Source organism: Anomaloglossus baeobatrachus, chromosome 3 (assembly GCF_048569485.1).
Source record: "Anomaloglossus baeobatrachus isolate aAnoBae1 chromosome 3, aAnoBae1.hap1, whole genome shotgun sequence".
NCBI classification, from domain to species: domain Eukaryota; kingdom Metazoa; phylum Chordata; class Amphibia; order Anura; family Aromobatidae; genus Anomaloglossus; species Anomaloglossus baeobatrachus.
Window position 1 is genome coordinate 485480636 of NC_134355.1, and position 17629 is coordinate 485498264.

A 17629-nucleotide genomic window follows, 5' to 3' on the forward strand; every position below is an offset into this window, starting at 1 on the left:
TGGGAATAAAAATGCCCTGTCAGAGATAAAAGTCCCCCATTTTTCTGTTTCAGTGCAGTTTCCACTGATCAGATTCCACCAATCAATAAGTTATCACCTACTAAACCTGTGGATCCTGTATATTGGTGTTAACTTGTTTTCCCCAGAATACCTCTTTAATGTAAACTACTGTAATTGTACATCACAGTTCTGGTGTGCTGTAATGCTCACAGGTGTGAGCAAGAGTGGACCCACTGGGCCGCAGCACACAGTATACCTGAGGGGCGTAATGTAGGCGCACACCTAGTATTCATTAGAGCCTCTGATGGCGAGGTTGGCCTTGGCTGCCAGCAGCCACCATGTGCCACTCAGGTAGACTTTGTGCTGCAACACCTGACGGTCTGAGATAAGGCAGATGCTGATGCACCAGGTACGGCCGCCACAGATAGTTGCAGCAGGTATGGCTCGCAGACATAGTGCACTGTGAGAGGCCATTTCTATTAAGTTGACGGCCATCAAACAGAGCACCCTGCATAGCCACATGCCCCAGAGGATCTGGATGAGAGACAAGCGAAGGAGGTGAGCGAGGTTTGCTGCTGGCTTCCCCATATTAAAAATATCTTTAATGTGCCTGTGTATGTGCATGTATGATGTGTAGATCTATGTATGTCGGTGTATATATTTATGTGTATTTTTGTGAATGTGTCTTCAAATATGTATATGTACATATGCCTGTAAGTGTATGTATCTGTGTATGTGCTTGTCTGCATGTACATGGGGCCCACTGAGACTCTTTTGCCCGGGGCCCACAAAAACCCTGTCTAAATTGCTTCCACAGGAGTGTGTGCCAAGCATCGCTCCCCCAGGTCTTATATAAAACTCAATAACACGATGCGACCAGCCAATTGTCACGTTGTACTAAGGAAACACTGAAGCTAGCCGGAGGAATAGCTTCAGTGCGTAGTTAGATGACTAATCACTAGAGGGTGAAAGAGTAGTCAGCAAGTGGGGTCTGCAACAGGAAGTCTCGTCAATAGTACAGGAGAAAGCAGGACGCAGTCAGGTGATAGCCAGGAATCAGAAGCCAGAAGGTCACGTAAAACAGCAGCAGGGAGAGATGGAGCTGAGGTCAAAAACAAAGATGCAGGTCGGAGGCTGGGAACTCAAAGTAATGTACGAGGGTGAGGAGTCACAGGTCAGGACCGGTGTAAGACAGACAGGACTAGGGTAAACAACAGGCAAGACTGGAGAGTCAGGGAACGGGATAGACGAACAGAAAGGATGACATGGTAACAGGGAGGCTAGACAGATCAAGGTAAACTCACGGGAGCCAGGGACACACACACTGCAAAGCAGGAACTATTACTGACGATTTTCTGGAGGAGCAGTGCCAAGATATAGCGGCCTGTCCTCCGGAGTGAAGCAGAATAGAATTAACCCCTCCCATAACCTGTAACCCTAGGCTAGGATACAAGCAAAGGTTCAGCAGCTAATGAGCCAGGCATGAATCATGACACCAATCACAGTAATGCCAGTAGCCAACATGGCTACGGCATTACTGTGTATAACAGACAATCCCCGCATGTTGATTGGTTGTCTAACGGCCGCAAAACATGTGGGGCATGGACTTGAGCATGATGCTCCAGCACCACGATTCTTGATCGAGTAACAAGTGTGCCCGAGCACCCCCATGCTTGATCGAGTATCACTCATCACTAGTGTTCTCCATGTAATGCTACAAATCAGCTAAGAAAATGTGATGCCCTGGACTAGTCAGGTCATCCCAGGTAGTCCCATGCACACACACCCCCTCCCTGAAAAGGTGACAGCAGCCAAACATAAAACCCTTGTCACCACCCTCCAGGTTTGATGTCCACACCAGGAGGGCGGAGCAAGGCGGTTGGTTCCACCCACCGAGGAGTTCACAGGCCTGGAGGCGGGAAAGACACAGAAGTTCTAGTTCTAGTGCACAAGTAGATGAGTCTTGACAGTGAAGGAGAGAGGTTGAGTTCAAGGGCAGACCTGTGACCAGGCCTGCCAATAGTCTACTTAGGTGGCTGAGTCGGAGCCCAGTCATCTCTGGCAAGGAGGCAGACGGTGGTGGCTGCCTGCAGGAGCTGGGATTACAGCTGGTGGAACCGTAGGGACCGGGGTTGGGCGGTGGCCCGCCGGTACCAAACCGGGGAACCGATTGGAAACCAGAGCACCAGGAGGGGTACTCAGACCCAGTACAAAGCCCCGAACCGACAGGGCCGAGTCAAATCAACTGATTGAGGACTGGACTTAAGGACCTATCCTACACAAGACCCGTTAGAAGACAACAGCCCAACTATACAGGGTAAAGCCACCGCCAAGGCATAGAGACCCAAAGGGCCAGCGTCTGCAGGCAAACAGGGCTCTTCCGATAACCAGCAAGCCGGGGAGCGGACTACTGTTGCTTAGGCATAAGAGTCAAACATTCATATAAAAAGGTGCAGGAGAAAGGCGGAAACCACCAACCCGTTCAGGGAGAAGCTGCAGCCGGCCGCAGGCCCCGTTCATCATCCCATTTGGTTTACCAGAGACTCCCGTGTATTGTGTCATAGTGAGTATGTACCGCCCCGCGGGCTCGGCTGCGACCACCGAGCCGCTCGGATCCGTGCTCGTACTGCGGGTGGTGACTCGAGCCTCTCACGGACCCGGGGGTCACGCCGCTCTGCAAGGGAGTTGGCGCTACACGCGGGGATTTGGGTGATGAGTTCCGGGGCCGCGGTGGTTTGCTTTTGGATGTTAGTTCGTGATGCCACCCATGGGTTGTGGTGATTGTAGACACCACCGCTGCGGTGAAGGTATGGGGGGCTCCCGGGAGCAGTGTAATGGCGCATCTAGGTGTTGACCCCTCCGTGGGTAGGGGGTGTTGGTCCCGGGGCCCGGTAGGTGAGGGCCGGGGTGCAGGGTGAAGTATTGCGGTGCAGTGCGGTGCGGTGCCTGATGGCACTGGTGTACTCACTCTGACACAAGACACTGGAGTCTCTGGTAAACCAAACGGAGTGATGAACGGGGCCCGCAGCGGCTGCAGCTTCTCCCAGAATAGGTTGGTGGTTTCCGCCTTTCTCCTGCACCTCTGTGTGTAAATGTTTGACTCCTATGCCTAGACACCGGTAGTCCACTCCCCGACTTGCGTATGCCGTAAGAGCCCGTTTGCCCGCAGACGCTGGCCCTGTGGGTCTCTATGCCTTGGCGGTGGTTTTACCCTGTATTTTTGGGCTGTTGTCTTCTAACGGGACTTGTGTGGGATATGTCCTAAAGTCCAGTCCGCAATCAGTTGATTCGACTCGGCTTTGTCGGTTCAGTGCTTTGTACTGGGTCTGAGTACCCTGCCTGGTGCTCCAGTATCCAGTTGGCTCCCCGGTTTGGTTCCGGCAGGCCACTACCCTCTCCCGGTCCCTTACGGTTCCACCGGTCGTTGTCCCGGTCTCCTGCAGGTGGCCACCACCGTCTGCCTCCTTGCCAATGGTGACTGGGCTCCGACCCAGCCACCTGGTAGTCTCTTATCAGGGAACAGACACAGGACTGCCCGTGACCTTGACTGCTCTCCACTAGAACCTGAACTTGACTCCTGTCGACCCTGAACTTGACTTAGACTCACTGTTTTCCCGCCTCCAGGCCTGTGAACTCGTTGGTGGGCAGAGCCAACCACCTGGCTCCACCCCCTGGTGTGGACATCAAACCTGGAGGGTGGTGACAAGGTTTTTAGTTTGCTGTTGTCACCTAACTGGGAGGGGGGTGTGGTGTTGTGTGTGACTACCTGGGACGACCCGACTAGTCCGGGGCGTCACATTCCCCCTTGGTTTAATGCAGACCGTCCGTGGGCTGCCCGTCCATCACCGGTTTATTTTTGTTTTTCTGAAAGATAGAAAAGGGAACATAATAGAAGCATAATAACATTTCAACATTTTTATCTTTTGGATCTTCCCATACGGGAGGCACTTACTTGAACATTACGACAACATTTTTAATAACACGGGAACCGGGTCCTCAGTCACCCACCCAAACAACCTAGACCTTGATGCTGCCCCTAAGAAGTGGGCAGCACCCCTTTTCCCCAGTTCAGGAACGGGCCCAGGTGTTTTAACGGGACGGGTGTGGGTTTCACAGTCCTTTCAGAGGCTCCACGTCCAGGGGACCCCTGACTCGGAGGATGGCCACCGGTTGTAGTGGTGGCGGGCCTCGGCCAACAGCTTCCTCCAGTCTGCCTCTCCGGAGGCGGTGAAACCAGACGGCTGGTTAAGGGGGGTATTATTTACAAGCCCAAAAGTTTTTGGGTGGCCTGCAAGTTCTCGGCCTTGTCTTTAAGTAACAGGGGCAACAAAAGTCCCAACGGGGACGGGCAGTCAGGGTCCCAGGGACTATTTACAACACTTAACTCTGGTACAACTTCCTCCTGCAGCTTTCCCACAGTCCACCACCGGACAGCACGAGCCCCCAATGCCACCTTTACTCACGGGTGACACTGTTCCACAAGACTCCATTTTCAGCTTCTGGTAGTTCGGGTACGACTGCTCCTCCGACCGGATTCTTTAACTTTGGGGGTTAACTGGAACATCAACAGGGTCCCAACGGGGACTGACAGTAAGGTAGTCGGGAACCGCTACCGATTCAACTTTCTTCAGAATAAACGCGGGCATGCACATCCGCTCTCCTGCCCAGGAGCCAGGACCACTTGGGTGCCCTCAGCGCCGGCTACAACCGGTCTCTCATACTGCCTTGGGCCCCACCGATCAGTGGCCTGCTCCGGATCAGCCTGTGCGGGGGACGGGCCCAGCTGGAGTCCCTCCATGTCGGCTACGACCGGCACCTTCGGTAATGAGGGACCCCGCTGTGACGTGGCCTGCTCTGCCGCTTCGCAGCTGCGTCCCCGCCGTGCCTCAGCCGAGGTTGGGTGTCTGGGCTTCTGGGCGAGGGTCGCTTCCGTTGCAGCTGGGCGGAGTGCCGTAGCCGTCACCATCTCTGTTGCGGCCATGCTCAGGGCCGGATGGGATGTCGTCGGCAGTGCTGGAGCGATGGTGACGGTAAGGCCTGAGGGCCCAGTAACTGGGTCCTCCCCCGTAGGTGGTACGGGCTCTGCTGCCACGGACTGGGGCAGCGGGTCGGTCAGGGCATTGGCTGCGTACACGGGCGACGAGGGAGACGGTGTGGTGGACAGAAGCAGGCCAGGTCCCTCAGCCGCAGCGGCCGATCCCTGGGGGACATAGGGGCGTGGGTCACTGCTTACCCGCTCCTCCGAGATTATCTCCACTTCACGCGCCCGGACAGCTGCAGCCAGGCCCTTCATCCCCAACGTCCACTTTGCCAGCATGAAGTGGACTTGGGCCTGGATCTTCCGCCAGATCCTGCTGCGTTGGTATCCAGGAACGGGTTTCAGCAGAGTCCTGGTGTCTCTGCACTCCACAGCGCTAGTTACATGTCGCCATTCTTCACCCGGTCCCCTCCTTGGTGTTTTCCGAGCACTTCACTTGCTTTTTGCGCCGCTCCGCTCTCGGGGGGGCGGGGCTTCGTCTTCGCGCCCTTTCTGTTCAGGGAAGACGGCTCGGGCGGGAACTTTTCGCGCCCAAGATGGCGGATTCTCCAATTCTTCAGCGGGACGCCACTGGCGATGATCTGAATGCGCACTTCCACAGGTAACTGGACGGTTCTATCCTGTTTGCAGACACCAGAAGTGTCGATGTGTACTGCCCCGCAGGCTCGGCTGCGACCACCGAGCCGCTCGGATCCGTGCTCGTACTGCGGGTGGTGGCTCGAGCCTCTCACGGACCCGTGGGTCACGTCGCTTTGCAAGGGAGTTGGCGCTACACGCGGGGATTTGGGTGATGAGTTCCACGGCCGGGGCCGTGGTGGTTTGGTTTTGGATGTTAGTTTGTGACGCCACCCACGGGTTGTGGTGATTGTAGACACCACCACTGCGGTGAAGGTATGGGGGCTCCCGGGAGCAGTGTAATGGCACAGCTAGGTGTTGACCCCTCCGTGGGTAGGGGGTGTTGGTCCCGGGGCCCGGTAGGTGAGGGCCGGGGTGCAGGGTGAAGTGTTGCGGTGCAGTGCGGTGCGGTGCCTGATGGCACTGGTGTAATCACTCTGACACAAGACACTGGAGTCTCTGGTAAACCAAACGGAGTGATGAACGGGGCCCGCAGCCGGCTGCAGCTTCTCCCAGAATAGGTTAGTAGTTTCCGCCTTTCTCCTGCACCTCTGTGTGTAAATGTTTGACTCCTATGCCTAGACACCGGTAGTCCGCTCCCCGACTTGCGTATGCCATAGGATCCCGTTTGCCCGCAGACGCTGGCCCTTTGGGTCTCTATGCCTTGGCGGTGGCTTTACCCTGTATGGTTGGGCTGTTGTCTTCTAACGAGACTTGTGTGGGATAGGTCCTAAAGTCCAGTCCGCAATCAGTTGATTCGACTTGGCCCTGTCGATTCAGGGCTTTGTAATGGGTCTGAGTACCCTGCCTGGTGTTCCGCTATCCAGTTGGCTCCCCGGTTCAGTTCCGGCGGGCCACTACCCTGTCCCGGTCCCTTACGGTTCCACCGGTCGTCTTCCCGGTCTCCTGCAGGTGGCCACCACCGTCTGCCTCCTTGCCAATGGCAACTGGGCTCCGACCCAGCCACCTGGTAGTCTCTTATCAGGGCACGGACACAGGACTGCCCGTGACCTTGACTGCTCTCCATTAGAGCCTGAACTTGACTCCTCTCAACCCTGAACTTGACTTAGACTCACTGTTTTCCCACCTCCAGGCCTGTGAACTCGTTGGTGGGCAGAGCCAACCGCCTGTCTCCGCCCCCCCTGGTGTGAACATCAAACCTGGAGGGTGGTGACAAGGTTTTTAGCTTGCTGTTGTCACCTAACTGGGAGGGGGGTGTGGTGTTGTGTGTGACTACCTGGGACAACCCGACTAGTCCGGGGCGTCACAAGTACACCAGTGCCTTCGGGCCGCGCACCGCGCTGCACCGCGCCAGCTTCCAGTACGCACCTGCTCTCATGGCCTCCTCACTTACCCTCGGGCCCCCGGAACCACCACTCCCCTACCCACGGGGGGGTCAACTCCAAGCTGCGCAACACCATCCCCGGGAGGCCTAATTAACGGCAGCGGTGGTGTCCATCTATTCACCACAACCCGTGGGTGGCGTCACGAACTAACAACCCCCCTATCAAACCACCACGGCCTCGGCCGTGGAACATCTCCCCACTGAAATCCCTGCGTGTAGCGCCAACCCCCTTGCAGAGCAACGTGACCCCCGAGTCCGTGAGAAGCTCGAGCCACCACCCACCGTACGAGCACGGATACGAGCGGCTCGGCGGTCACAGCTGAGCCCGCGGGCCGGTACAAAAGAGCATATCATTATTATAAAAAAAAAAAACCTAGAGACACTTCATTCGGCTGTTTTCATTTAACCTATTTTTGCAGCTCCATTTATGTTTCATTTAAATTTATTTTCATTCACAGTGGATAAGCTGTTGATTCATTGTATTCTGCATCAATGATTTTGTCTGCAGTAACCGGACTACCTGCCTACAATATGTTTTTTATAATGTGTCTCCCTTTATGATAGAAGAGTTCTTTGGCCTTGCGTGGTTAGCGTATGCCTCCCACCTCTGTAACCCTTTCACCAACACCCCTAAACAAATAAATAGAAAAATGTCAAGTTACATTTCTAAACAATAAACCAATGAGGCCAAAAACTGTCGGTACTTCTGTTATATTCAAATAGAGATTTCAGAACTCAGGTCTTATTTTGATTGTGTGAATCTTCAGAAGTGAACATCTCTTGTGTTGTGTAAAGTATAAGTCTTTAGCTATGTGATCCCAGACAACCTGTGCAGTGCCACAGCCAGGTGACATCCCTATGGAAAGTGAGGGAAGAAAATTGAGGTCTCTAATGACAGATCCTGTAGGAATCTGGAGTCCTTGATGACAGTGAACACAAAGCGTTGAAGAGGAATGCTTGTGCGTGAAGGTGGGCGAGAAGCCATGTTTCTCTGATGTTTTCAATGAAATAGGATAAAAGCTGATTGCTTTAGGTTTGCATGAGTTGCAGAGAACCTTGAAACCTCAGTGGGATGGAAGCATAGTATTTGTGCATGTAGATTAGCTCTATTTTGTTCTTTAGGAAGAAAAAACACAGGACAACTCAAGGTCCTCGATAAGTTAAGAAGTAAAGATGTGTAGTAGAAAACCAATTTTCATAATATAGGATATTTTACATTCTTCATGAGATCCTGGTATTATGTAGTCAACCCTGTCATTTAACATGTCATCTACTACATACTGAAATGGAGGTCACAATATAGTTTGAAAGGAAACTGTCACTAGTTTTATCCTGTCCAAACCATGGGTAGCGTTAAAAATTCCATAAAACTCCTTCATTATAGAGCTATTTCTTATCCTGAAATTGTTATGGTCTGACCTGGTAAGGTGGATTTGGTAAGATGTAGATTGGGGTAAAAAGCATGGATCTGAGGCGTTCAAGCAGCATTGTTGAACTACCAAGGAACACGTGGTACAGCAAAGACAAGTAGAGCTGGATATGAATGTGGATAATTGGAACTGAAAGTACTAGGTGCAGCAAAATCAAGTTTGCGGACAGCAAGACAAGGCTGGCAGGTGCCTGGTACCAGCAGGGCTGGATGTGCATACAGGAACATCAAAATTGAGTAAGTAATCAGGCATCTTGTTGCAGGAGTACAGATAGCACACAGGAACAGCAGAGTTGATTAGGCAATCAGGCATCTTGTTGCAGGAGTGCTGTTATGTGCACTAAAGTGCACACGTGGTTAACAACATAAAATAAGGTCTTAAAACTACTACACCTGACCCGCCCAGGTAGTGTACAGACTATAGGTTAGGCCCCAGCTGTGCAGTCACTAAAAGCCCCTGCGCATCATTAGTGTTGTTGTAGCATGTGACAGCTACATGCGATTGCGATTGAACATCATCGCATACGATTATGTATGCGATTGAACAAAACCGTTCATCGCATACACGTCGTTCATTTCCTTAAAATTGCACGTCGGGTTGTTCAATGTTCCCGTGGTACCACACATCGCAGTCTGTGACACCCCGGGAACGATGAACAGATCTTACTTGCGTCCCGCGGCTCCCGCCGGCTATGCGCAAGGAAGGAGGTGGGCGGGATGTTTACATCCCGCTCATCTCCGCCCCTCCGCTTTTATTGGCCGGCTGACGCGTGACGTTGCTGTGACGCCGATGTCCCTTCCACTCCAGGAAGTGGATGTTCGCTGCCCACATCAAGTTCGTATGGAAGGGTAAGTACGTGTGACGGGAAATAATTGTTTGTGCCACACGGTCAACAAATTGAACATGCCACACATACGATGGGGGCAGGTACGATCGCATACAATATCGTATGTGATATCGTAAGGTGTAAAGCAGCCTTTAAACAACCCTAACGGGATGACTCAGATGACTACTTGGACCTTTGCTTCCTAAGCGGCCATCGAGTGTTTCAGGTACCTCCTTAAGAATCCAAGAGAAGGTGCAGAGTAAAATAAGGTAAACCAAAAGCTATAATCTGCCAGGAGAAAGAAAAACAGGCTGTAGCTCCAAGCAGGGTCCGCTTCAGAAATATCACTAACAGCAAAAGGAAGCCTGGGGAAGCTTTAAATTGTTACACCCGCTGGGCGATTGGGCAACTAAATTACAGCTTAGGAAACACTTGTTGGCAGAAAGGCAACAAACACACAAAGTGTCCACATAGATCAAAAGTGTTCAGAATCAGGACAGTAACCAAACCTAACTGTGCCTCAGTGGAGAGGGAAATGCACCACAGCACAGTAGGCTGCCGGATCAAGTCTGAGGCATGACAAGTGTCAACAGCAAATACAAAATTGAAATGGTCGTATAACTACACTCCTGGATAGCACACATGTTGTGTACTTAGTAAAAGAGATTAATTAATCATTTTAATGTGTGTCAAATTTTATGAAATTTGTAGGTCTGGGCAAATTTGAATGATTTGCAATTTGATTTGAATGAATCGCTAAAATAAATGCCTATTTTATGCATTGCAGTGTATTGCATCAGCCATGGAAGGCTCACATGACTTCAGGGTCGACCACTCTGGATTCCATACAATGCCTTGCAGTCATCATATCATGATATAGATCAAAACAGCTGGGCAATACTAAAATATGTATATAAACAAATATGTCCCCATTTTTGTCTTGTGTGCTTTTATCTTTAAATATATCTAATAAAGGTTACATTTTATTATTTATTTCCTGTATACATATTTCGGTATTGTCCTGCTGTTTTGATAAAAAATTCTGGGTAATTATAAACCCTTGTGGTAATTTTCACATGATATAGAGCAGCTAATGAAGAGGAGCTATGATAGCTTATATAAAAGCAGAGGCAGGAAAGCAGCAGCAGTTTTAAAGCTATTTAGGATAGTGAGACTATACCAAGTTAAGAAATAGATTGGAACAGAAAGTCTTAAAACATTGGTCAAATACTCCAGACAGTAATATGTTGTACAAATGCAGCCTTAAAAAAGATAAGTGTAGTAATCTATGCTTAAGGGCTCACTCCCATGAGCGTCTAAAACCGGCGAGTGCTATCCATTGTTTAGCCCTTGGACCAGTTTTATAGTAAGGTGCGGTGCAGATCTGTGAACGATTCGGCATGAAAAATCAATGGCAGTATGCTATGAGTGGCACTAAAAATCAGATAACGCAAACCCATATAAATCTATGGGTGTGTGTGAAACATCGGACTGTATTCAGATGACTGCTGAGTGCTGTCATATGTACGGTGAGATAGACAATGGAGAAGATGGAGACATTAACTCTCAATCCGATGTTCCAATGTCTCACATGCGAGAGAATCAGGGCACAGTGAATGGTACTCAGCTCACGCTCGCAGCAGAGTGTCATTTGCATATAGCATCCGATTCTCTTGCATGAAAGAATCATCATATACTATATGCCAGTGTGAGCCGGGCCTAATATAGAGACTCCATTGCTATGGGGGGAGAGAGGTAGACTAGGTGCCAGCATCAGTGCCAGGGCCAGCACACACAGCGGAGTAATACGGAGTGAGGGGTATGCGATAAAAAAAAAAAAAAAAAAAAAAAAAAAAAAAAAAAATCGCATTCCACTCGGACCAATATTATTCTATGGGGCAGCACCCATGAGCGATTTTTTTCTCAGCCCTAATCGGACCGAGAAAACAATCGCAGCATGCTGCGGGTGTAATGAAATCCTGTTTCACTCACACCCATTCAAGTCTATAGGGGCGAGAGAAACATCGCATTGCACTCGCGTTACACTGGTGTAACGCGAGTGCAGTGAGAGAATCGCATCAGCTGGCAACGGAGGAGATGGGGAGATAAATCCCACCCTCTCCTCCGCAGCGCTGGCCCTCCCCTCCCAGCACTGCTCCCCCCTCCACAGCGCTGGCCCTTTCCTCCTCCGCACTGCTTCCCCCCCTTCCGCAGCGCTGGCCGTCTCCTCTGCAGCTGTGGTCTGATCAAATGATTGGACCACAGTTGCATGACACTCATGACACTCGGCTCCTGCTGGACTGTGAGCGTGAGACGAGTGTCACGCGAGGACTCGTAGTAATCTCCGTGTGGCCTCAGCCCCAGACCTAGTGTAATTGATAAGTGATATGGTGTAGCTGCCATTTGTCATGCGGCATTTGACTTACAATTACACAGTTTTTCTTTTTTTCTACTACTCTAAAAAGAAGAACAAGCCACAGAAAAAAAAATCTGAAATCAGGGTCAGTCAGAAACTGTGTGTTTGCCAGTAACAAGGTTAGAATAATTGCTTTTAAAAAATAAAATTCCCCAAAATCCAAACATATGACTGAGACTGTCTACCACACAAAGTATGTCATAACCATAAACAAGTCTTTTACAAAGTTTTACTAGTTAAATTTTACGTTTCTCCATGGCACATCAATATAGTGTCCCTTTGTAGGTGCTGTCTTTTTGGATATGCACCTGCCCAGCATTTCTTATTTAGTCAATTTTGGGAAGGGGATTTAATCTTATTAAACAAAAAAAAAAAATAGACATTAAACTGCACGTCTGTTATTACACATCTGTTTTACTAGTCCATTTGGACAACAGTACATGACACACCTGTACAATGACCTGCTTCGTAATTTGATTTTATGTATAGTACATGTACCTACCCACTTAGCATCTCATGATACATCCTTTTTGGAATATATTTTGAATATTTGGGAATGTCAAAATGAAATTATATTATTGCACAAAATGTATAGTAAAAAAGTGACAATAACCATTGATGATGTAGTGTAAAAGAAATAAACAACCCTTTACGACGGTTGAAAATGTGGAAGCCACTAGCAGAAGCATGACCATCAGCAGCACCATCCGTCAGGGCAACAGTACTACGAAACGCAGGTCACAATTGGCTTTGTTTTCCTCTGGCAAGTGTGTTATTGGGGAGGAAGTGAAATGTGCCTTTGAATATTGGCACATCACGCATCTCACATCTGAAGGGGATTTCCCTGCACCACTCCTGTTTTTCTGTATTCTTAGTGCAGTTCTCCACCAAACAACCAAAGATCCAGAAAAAATATATACAAGGCACTGAAATTATCCCTCAGATTCTTTATCAGAGTAAATGTGTAGCGCCCCTGAACACATCAGGGTGCTACAAAGTTCTACATCCCCAACAGTATGCAGGGCCTACCCCTTTAGGGACCTAGAACCCCAGTGCCGGTAACACCAAAAACCCAGGTAATCCCAATTTCCACAAAAATCCCCCATACAATGGTACCTAGCTAGGGTGGGACCATGGATGGCCGCCTAGAAGTGGAGCCACTACAGTCCACTAGTTGACCAGGTGGGAGGGCCAGACTGTGGGTAGTATTCGGGACACAGGACGTCGGTAGTCAGAACTGCAGAGACTGTTGAGTAGTCAGTCTAGTGTTGACTGTAAAAGTGGAAGGTGTGACTGAGCAACGTCCTAACTCGGGTTGACGGTGACCTGGTACCCAGGAGAGGTGGTTGCCGGTGGAGTACGGTCAGAGGCGTAGCAAGGGGGGGGGGGAGGGGGCGGTCCACCCTGGGCGGCACGTGTCAGGGGGGCAGCATTTTGGGGGTAAAAATAAAAAATAGAAAATAATAGAAGAAATAATAATTGTTGATTAATAAATTTGTAGGATTTGAGTAATTTTTGTTTCTAGATAAATGCAAATATGATCCCTGCAAATATAAAACCTATTAATAGATACTGGGTGTATGGAGAATAGGGTATTGTCCTTTAAATAATAATAGAGCGCAGAATGTGCCTTACGATACGTCACTTCCGGATGGAAAAGATAACAGTGTTGTGGGCGGAACGCATGTATGCGGTCCATAATACACTCTTTCCGGGGGAATAAGGAATATCTGTCTGCACGGGATGCACTCCATGATAGGTCACTTCCAGATGGAAGGACAGGAGGAATCTGACGGTGGAATTAAATTTTGCGTTCCACTGATACCTGTCATACTAGTGCCGCCCTGAGCCTTTTTCATTAGGCACCTCCGGCTGGGAAGAAAGGCAGAGCCTGGATGGCATTACACTTCTGCCCCGAGGGGCGGGTATTATTTAGACATCTGAATGCGGCACATTTAAACCGCCAGGTAGCGAACAGGAAACAGTGGACATGGCGGCAGAGTGAGGCTTTGAAACACGGAAACATGCTGGACTTGGACATCTTAATTGCTGCTCCCTGCGTATAGATGTGCGTCGGCACTCAGGATTATTTTATCCTTGCAGGTAGAGCTCTGGTACAACCAGGGTAGGTGCTATTAGCCTTTGGCAACAATAGCTCGCCTTTGGTAGTATATATCTGTCAGTAATTGAGTATAGTACTGCTGTTTTTTTCTTTTCTGTTTTTTTTTTCACTTTATATCCTCTGAGGCATTATTAGACCAGGATTTTTTTCTTGCAGGTACATATGAATTGATACTATAAAAGGAAGATACCCAAGTTATATACTGTATATATAACATATATACCGTATGCGCAGAACCCTCAAACTCCCAGGCCTCTGGTAGAGGACCCGAGAATGAGGAAGGACAAATAACCACCCACAGGGGGTGAGAAGGTAATTTTAAATTTTATATATAACTTGGGTATCTTCCTCTTATAGTAATCCTGCAAAACAAGTCATATAATATGACTGGTCCTCTTAATTGTTTTGCAGGATTGTTCTAGGAAATATGCCTGGGGATATGGACACCTATGTGACTGTCTGCATATATTTATTATTATGTTTATTCCGTGCACACTAAGAGCCAGGTATCGACGGCCAAAGGAGGGAAGCGGCAAATTTGACGACCGCCCCGGGCGGCAAAAGCAATTGCTACGCCACTGAGTACGGTCTAGTACTCCCAGAACTGCGTACCAACGGGGTACAGGACCCTAGGACAGGAAAGAGCTTCAAGCCGACCTGTTAACACCTGCACAGATGAGGCGACCATCAAGGACCTTGCTGACCCTAAAGAATCCGAAGACTCGGTAGCAAAGAGAGAGCCGGGGACAGGACCAGAGATTCCAACCCCACAGGGTTCATGCTACCATCAGGCGGACAGAGGTGGACAAACCACAAACCAGGGACCCCCAGTGTTCCATACCATGGGGAACCATTTACCAGAGACAGGTGCAGGGGAAGAAGGTACCTGAGAACCAGACTGGCACTGGGACGAAGGGGACATGGAGGCGAAATCAGCCGGCCTCGGGCAACCAGCTAACACCTTAATAACAGTGAGTAAACCAGTTACACTGAATACCTGTCTGGACTCCTTCTTCCGATGTCCACCACACCATACGCTCGCTGGGGCAATACCTTACTTGTGGAGGGACTACCATACTAGCTGCCATACCATCAGCCCCAGTGGAGACACTGCAGCAGCGGCTCCCTATACTTAGCCGCAACACCGCAAGTGGCGTCACAAATAACTTATTCACAAAATCCCCTGTAAATATCCCCATTACAAAAAGAGCCCAGGGCACAGAACCGGCTAACGGCCACCATTGTGACATTCCCAAGAGAGACACTGCCCGGAACTGAGTACCCCATGTGCAGCCCCGGCGCGGATCGGGGTGCTCGGATCCAGGGTGGTCGTGGCTCGAGGGGTCCGGACCCGGGCTCGGCAGACACTCCGATCCTTGAAAGGGGGTTATTTACAGGGGAGAAGTTTGTAACGCCACCTGCGGGTTGCGGCAATGGGAGTACCGCCACTGCTGGAAGGAGTACCGGGGCAAATGGTGTGGTGCAGCAAGGTGTCAGTCCCTCCGCAGATAGGGAAGGCCCAGGCCTCTGGGGTTTTGGTGGATTATTTGGGAGCGCAGGATGCAAGGGAACCAGGGTACTCACTGTGGGTAGTCGCTGTGCTGGATGAGGATTATAAAGTAGACACTCACACCGAAGGTAAACCAAAGTCTCTGGGCCTCACTGTCACTGCGGGGAGCCTGTCCAGGTGTCCGCTCCCACCGGTGTTACTTGGTAATCTGGAGCCCATCTCCGTGCACAATTTGGTTGTCTGTTTTGGCCCCTTGGCTTGAAGCTGTTGTGGCCTCGCTCACTATGTCTAGTGTAGCTGTGCTCTTGATGGCTGGCACTTGGGATTTCAGTGGGCTGCTTTACTGGAAAGTCCTATCCCCCATGGTGTGCTTTCGCCTTCAATCTCTGAGCTCTTAGGGAAGTTCATAAAGACACTCTCCTTCCCAAGTTAATTATCAGGACGTTGAATTGGCTCCTGACCTAGGGTCCTGTACCCCGTCGTGCTCGGTACCGGTCAGTTCTTTTGGGTTTCTGATGCCGACAGTCCTCCTAGACTATGTCCATCGCACCCTTTTCCAATGTCACTGTCACTGGTCCCCAACTTCTCTGGTCCCGGACCACCGTCTGTGACCCAACCTCGGTCTAGCTCCCCGGGAGCTACCACTCCAGCTCCTCACTCCTTGAGGGCTCGCACTACTCCCCTCTTCCTCGCTCTCACCAGTCTGCCTGACCCCTAGGTGGGTGGCCCTATTGAAGCTTAACCAACCCACTGGTGTGTCTGACAGGTCATGATATGAGGTGTGATTGGGATTTGTGATGCTGATGGTAGTGACACCGGTTTCTTAGGAACCTGGAACCATGGGGGGTAGGCCCTGCACCCTGGGTGACAGAATGCAGTTCCCTGTGGCACCCTGATATATTCAGAGACGCCACACCTCATATCCCTGGGTGCGACAAATGCATATAACAAATAATAGCACAGCAACATTTTGGCCAAAAATTGGCTTTTGCTAAGCCAGAATAAACTTACTGTTTTGGTTTTTTTTGACACGACGAGGGCCGTTTATTTTGTCTAATAAACAAAAAAGAATCTAACTGTGGCCGTTGTCACACTTGCGAGTGACATGGTGAGTCTCGCATCTGCATCACACGTTATGGCCGCACACTCTCTGGACAGGAGCGTTTCAGCTGAATGCGATCCTATAATTGGGGGAGTCACACGTTCGTGTGAGTGCACCCTGAAGGACAGAGTGGTCAACCGGAGACGGGTCCTGGGACAGGACGCCAAGTGGTACAGCCCTGAGTTTATAACTTTGAGAGGTAACGGGACAGGATAAAACAAAGACTTGGAGACAAAGAAAGTGCCCAGAAAGGGAAAAGGAGTTCCAAAGCATCAGAAGTAGCGAAGCTAAGTACCGGCCATAGTGGCAAACTCGTTTCTTTAAGAGGGAAAAAGACGTGGAACCAGGGATTGAGAATCGGACTCTTACTAACTGAACTGCAGTGCTCAAATGGGTTGTGGGGAAGGTAGGCGAACCAGTAACAGCAGAGTTGAAACAAATTAAGAGAAAGAAATTGAGACTGTGTGGAAATGCTCCAAATTGTGAAGGAAACATACTTTAACCCCTTCACGACCAAGGACGTATATATACATCCTTGGCCGGGTCTGTCCCTTTAATGTGGGCTTGGCAGCAGACATGTGCAGCTAACAAACTCTGACAGTGCGATCTAACATGGGCTGGTAGGGATCGCGCTGTAACCCGTCACCATCGGCGGCCCCATGACATGATCAGGGGGCGCCAATGGGTTGTCATGACAGCATGGGGTCAGATGATGACCTCTGTCACTGTAATGACGTGTTTCCTGTGAATGCTAGCAGAGCGCCGGCACTCACAGGAGATCATCATTTCTGTGATCAGAGCAATGCTGAATCATCGCTTTGATCAGAAGAAGAGATCAGAAAGTGCAGACATAAAGTCCCCTAGGGGCACTAATAAAATCGGTAAAAATTGTAAAAAAAGTTTTTAAAAATATGAAAAAAAACCAAAAACCTAAAAGTTCTCTTTTAGCCCTGTTGAAAATAAGACAATACAAAAAAATACAAATTTGGTATCACTGCGTTCAGAAATGCCCAATCTATTAAAATGTAAAATCACTTAATCTGATCTGCAAAGGGCATAGCGAGAAAAGAATCAAAGCATCAGAATTACATTTTTTTGGTTGACGCAACATTGCATTAAAATGCAATAAAAAGCAATCAAAACAGCACATCTACCCAAAAATGGTATAATTAACCCCTTCACGACCTTGGACGGATCTATCCGTCCAGGATCGTGTCCCGTTAAG